The sequence below is a fragment of the Peromyscus maniculatus genome, chromosome 5 (assembly GCF_049852395.1).
Source record: "Peromyscus maniculatus bairdii isolate BWxNUB_F1_BW_parent chromosome 5, HU_Pman_BW_mat_3.1, whole genome shotgun sequence".
NCBI lineage: Eukaryota > Metazoa > Chordata > Mammalia > Rodentia > Cricetidae > Peromyscus > Peromyscus maniculatus.
In genome coordinates, this window is record NC_134856.1 from 98,924,088 (window position 1) to 98,930,087 (window position 6,000).

The following is a 6,000-nucleotide window of genomic DNA, read 5'->3' on the forward strand; positions in this document are numbered from 1 at the left end:
TATTTTCAATCCCTTCTAGATTTCTAATTCTTAAAAGGCTTTGGCAAAACTCACTACATATCTAGCCTTCAGGACTCTAAAGCTACCACCTCAGAGGTAAAATTGGTTCTTATGACATATCAGGGCTAATCACAGAAGTGACATTGGAGTGGTCCAAACAGGAGAGGGGTGATACTAGGTGATTGGAGGCTAGTTGGAATTGACTGTAAGGATGCACACACATCCTGAGATAACCTTAAGACTTGACTGAAAGTCTTTGGCACTATACGGGCAAGCACAAGAAGAAACACAAAGATATATACTATGAAGAAGAAAAAAAAACAAAAGGAAAGAAGGGAAAATAAATAAAGGAGAAAAACTTTAACTTTAGAATACATAGAAATTGGAAGTCAGTTCTGCAATACCATTAAGTAAGGAGTTTAAAAGTTAGTCTATTTTCATTGGTGTTAACAAAGTACATGAGATTGTATGACCAGTGAAGTACAGAGGTTTTAACTGGACCACATCTTGGGATGCTACAACAATCTCAAGCATGGCTTCCACATTTTCTTCACTTCTAGAGAGAGAGGCCTCACACTGCTTCATTCACAGTAGGAAGCAGAAAAGCAAGTAGGGAGGTGTAAAAGACTAACTAGGAGCAACAGCTCTGATTTATAAACAACCTACTTCATAATGTTAACAGGGAGAATGCACTCCTAAAACACATGAATCCTTCTGAGTAAATGCACAATCACCCCTTAATGGCCCCCACCCCCAAGAACAACCATAAGAACAATCAAATTACAAGGTGAGTTTTAAAGAGCTTTGCTCCTCCTTCACCCGCCCCATGGCCCATCTGGAAATCCTGTCTATTCTGCTTGGGACTGTGGGACTTGTCACTCTCTCCCGTTTGTCTTCAGCTTTCCCCTTTTTGTTTTGTTCCATTTTTAACCCTGAAAGGCTTTTGAATGTTCTGTACCTTCAGTAGCCTTGGAAGAAAGCAAATGCTGTCCCCGGGATGAAGCTAGAATATTCCAAATATTAAAGCAGAAATACAAAGTTCATGGAAGGTGCTCCCTTTATAACCAGCAGTGGTTGCTGGGTATGTGCTTCCTGTGTGTTGGGTATGGAGCTCTGGCTTCTTTATCTGTACAGAGGCTCAACTCCATCCTGTTTCCCCCTCTCCTCAGCACTTTGTAATTTTTGAAAGGCACATGCCTCCCACTGTAAGAAATACTTCTGTCCACCAGCATTCCACCCACCCTCTCCACACCACTGCTATCTGATGCTTGGTATTGTCTCAAAACTTGTTAAAACGCTTCCATAATCTTTGTTATGTTTAATCTGTGGACCTGTCTATGACCTAGTCATTGTACCTGAGATTGTTTTGACTTTTTTCAAATAAGTAAGAATCTCCCAGCTGGATGAGGTTGCATGCTTCAAGGTGAAGATTCTCAAGGCCATGGAAAACCAGAAGCCTGTGACCTAAGGGCACCACCTCTCCCACTTTAAACCCTCCTCTGTCCTTTGTCCTAATTCATAGGGAGTTGTTTTTGTTTTCTGCTAGCTTGGAAAATGAAGTTTGGAAAGGATCTTATGTACTAATACTTCAACAGGCAACAGGTCACCCCTCTCAAGGACACTGTGTTTTATTGAGCTTCCATCAGTTACATAACATGAAGAAAAGCTCTCCTAAATACACAACTGTAAGCATTAGAGGGGGCTGTGCTCCAGAGATACTAGGGCTGTTTGTTTGTTTGTTTGTTTGTTTGTTTTGTTAATAGCTCTCAAACCACATTATGCCCAGGATCCCTTTGTACGGACTCCCTAGTTCTCTTAAAGATTACTATTTTGAGACATTGATTACGCACCTATTAAGAATATAAATAGAGGTAGAGGGACTTCCTTGCCATTCACCCATAATACAGTCAGGGTTGTGCTTCGATCTAGTGATCATTAGGCATGCCTCAGATCTGCTTGTGTATGTTCTCAGTATAGTCTTATTCTGTTCTTTACCACACTGTGTTCTTTACAACATTTAGGTCTCTGACCATAATAGAATAAAAGCAGTCTAGCTACCCTGGGCCAATGGCAAGCAGGAAGGGTTAACCGTTTTTGCATGAAGCAAGCCTGGCTCAACCCCATGAATCTCTTTTTCACATTTGCTGCTTATTCATAACCCAAGCCCATCTGCTGTGCAAGTAACGATCGATCAGCGGCTCCTGTTTCAGATGTCAACCGCCCCAGCTGTTTCTCTCTCTCTGTAAACACAAAGGGGGAAGCAATTACCACATTAATATTCTGACTTGATTATGCCTATGCAGTGAAATGAAGCCTGCTGAAGTCTCCTCTTTGCCCACCACCACCTCAATCCTGCACATTGTACCCTTATGCAGCCCAGTCTAGTACACACCTCCCAAGATAGCTCAGGTGACTACTGCAGCCTGGACTGTGACCCAGTCCAGCTAAAAATGCAAATACGAGCATCATGGGCTTGAGAAAATTAATAACACACTTGAGTCTTACAGTGCTTCAAGAAGTCAACACTGAAATTAAAGAACAAGGCTTGAGCTGGGTATGGCAACACATGGCAATTACCCTAGCACTTAGGATGTTGGTGCTAGAGGATGGGGAATTCCAGGCCAACCTGGGCTAGAAAGGGAGTTTGAGGGAAGTCTGGTTAGCATAGCTAGACTTTGCCTCAAAAGATAGCAAAAGAAAGAGAGAAGAAGAAAGAATGATTTACATCAGCCCCAGTGTAACCACAATAACTCTTAGATACATTCTAATATAGATTCCTATGTGCCTAATAATCTTATCTATCTGCAATATTTAATTTAAGGTAAATATCATACAGAAAGTATTGTGGAAAACATGCTTTTCTCCTAGGTTTTTTTTTCTAGCAGGGCAGGAGAAATGGAGTGATATTTTTTACCATGAAAATTGTCTTCAATGATTTCATAAACTTGTATTAAACATTAATTCAGCTTTCTTCAGTCATGAACACAGACAGAGCAAGGCAAGTTATGAAGCATCACAAGGCAACATGGAGCACTCCATGTTCTCCTCAGACTTCATGCTGGTTAATAGTTGAGTGAATATTTAGAAAAAGAAGAGGATGAAGGAGACTGAGTCAGCCTGCTTCCAGTTCCTGGCTCTGTCATTTAGCAAGTTCATGAACTTGAGCATGCTCTGTTTCTTTTCCTTTGTCAACTTCTGAAAACCTTGATGCTTTGGCCATGGTTTTGTCAACTTGGCACAAGCTGCAGTTATTTGGGAGTGCAAACCTCAATTGAGAAATTGCTTCCCTCAGATTGCCTGTAGGTGAGTATGTAGGGTATTTTCTTGATCAGGCCAGGCCCACAGTATGTATGTGTCAGGGTTGCAACTCCTGGACAAGTGGTTCTGAGTTGTGTAGGAAAGCAAGCTGAGCAAACCATAACGAGCCAGCCAGTAAGTGGGATTCCTCCATGACTTCTGCTTCAGTACCTTCCTCCATGTTCCTGCCCCAAGTCCCTTCAGTGATGGAGTACAAACTGACAGCTGCAAGGCAAACAAACCTCTTCTTCCCCAGGTTTCTTATAGTTGTGATGTTTTATCACAGGAACAGAAACTTTAACTAAGAAAGTTGATAAGTGGAAAATTAATAAAGGAAGCCCTGAAATACACAATGTGAAATATGCTGCACTGTTGTGTTCCTTTTTCTTAGAGAGTTTTCACATGGTAGTCTAAATGAAACGTTGGGGAAGTCCTCATAGTTAGGGCACCTACATACCAAGCTCTGGCCAAAAGAACAGGAGCCTAATATCCCCAGAGAAGATGGAAGCCAAAAGAATAGCTGGAAGACAGAAGAGAGAAGCCAAAGCTCTCTTTGCCTTCAACATGAGTCAACATGAATGCTGAGTGCCTTCTGTGAGCAAAGGGGCACCTTGGAAAAGAGACATTCGTGTGGCAGGCTGGAATGACCTCTCTAAGAAACTAAGGAATCGGGATGTGTTCTTACAAAGCATGAGAATACTTGGAAAGTCTGTAAGAAATAAATCCACACAGAAAAGTCGGGGAGCAGACAGTAGAGAGCTTGGTTTGAATGACTTCCTAATAAAAAAGTTAAAAAATGTGTCTCTGTAGAGACATTTTAAGGGACTTTCACTTGGGGCAGGGGGGGTTGTAGAATTCCTTCAGTTTCCTTTAACTTTCACTATTGAGTTGCTGTATTTTACTGAAAATATAATCTTGTTTTGTGAAGCAGCATTCTCATAGTTTGTGTACAAAGATTTATAGGTGTTCTGGTACACTTCTCTTTCTCTCTCTCTCTCTCTCTCTCTCTCTCTCTCTCTCTGTGTGTGTGTGTGTGTGTGTGTGTGTGTGTGTCTGTGTCTGTGTCTGTGTCTGTGTGTCTGTGTGTGTCTGTGTGTCTGTGTGTCTGTGTGTTTATGTATGAGTTGGGGAGAGTAGATCCAATAAGATGGCTCAGATGTGTATGGTAAAATTCATCACCTTCATATCCTGTTCTCAAAAATCTCTTATTTATCCCATTATTCTGAAACTTCTTTAACAAAGAATGTTTTTTTCTGTTTAGCATAATTTTGTACACTATGGTAGACAAACTTTTTGCTCAGACTCCTTCTTCAGCAACTACAGAGTCCTTGGGTGAGTTACAAATCTGACCTATTCTTAAAAACAGGGTTAATTAAAGGGGAGACTAAAAAAAAATAGAGAAAGATGGCATTCAGATCCACTATGTACAAAGTAAACATGATCAGCTACTGTGGAGAGAATACCTAAAGATTCTTGAATACTGCATAATTCAAGGTCATGCACAAAATCAGATGCGGCTTCTTCTCTTAGTCTATAGTGTGTATTGTGAAAGTTAAGCCTCAAAAGGATCCAGTTCTACCACTGTGATGGCCAGTGAATCTTAGTGCCAAGCTTCCTTTTCTGTCAAATGAACCTGACAAGCAGATACCTGCTGCTTGGTGTTATTGAAGGATGAATGAGCTGGTATCTGCAAAGCTGTGAGAACTGTGCCTGGCCTGCAATGGATGACACCATTGTAATGTAGTTGCTAAGAGCCTGGGGAAATGGGGTGCCACTGTGAAATTAAGGGTGACCAACCGAGGCCTGAAGATGCTTAAGAAGATTTTCTGCTGCTTAGGTTCCAAGTATGCCCTAGAACTATGGCTGTCTAGAAACTAGTCATGCAGTGATTACAAGTGCACCAGGTTGTCCTAGCACCATTCTCCAACACAACTCAGCATAAAGAGTACATACACAGGATGTGCTAGGTTGTCCCAACGTGATGACTTACAGGATATGGTGCTGATTTGAACATACCAATCTTTTAAAACATATAAATATTTTAACACCTTTGTTCAATAACATGTAGCTGAGACATGCTACATAGAGCAGAGGAGAGACACACAAAGCTAGGGCTACTGCCTGGTAGTAACTGCTGCCTGGAACCAAGTGTAAATCCCATGTTGAGACTCTCCAGCACCCATTCATCAAAATTCTCTAAGCTAGTAAAGAGGAAGCAGAATCTTTTGGGAAAAGAATGAAAAGAATCAATCACTTGTGTTACCAAAGATTCTGTGGGAAAAAAATTAAAAAGTTCCTCACATCCTTACATTGCCTCCTTTCTGGTGCATTTCCATCCTGATTCAGTTTGCATGTAGTGCCCATGTATATAAATGGTATGTTTTGAAGAAAGGATAAGCATTCATAAAGTGAGGCAGCCCTGTAGGAACAACATCTAAAAGCAATGAAAATAGCCAAAGAAAAGGATGTCTTTTCTTTAGGAAGAATCTGAGTGATTTAACGTGGAGTATGCAAGCTTAAACATCAGCTGAAAACCAGCTGCTGCTCCGAGGAGCATGAGCCAGGAGAGTGAGCCAGGAGGAAGCTGGGACGAGAGCTATTTAGTTCTTTAATGCTCCTGTGTGTGGATAAAAGGGTGAGAAGGGGAAGAAGGGGATCTTCTTTGGCAAAAGGAACATTTTCAAGCAGTTCTAGAAGTTTCTG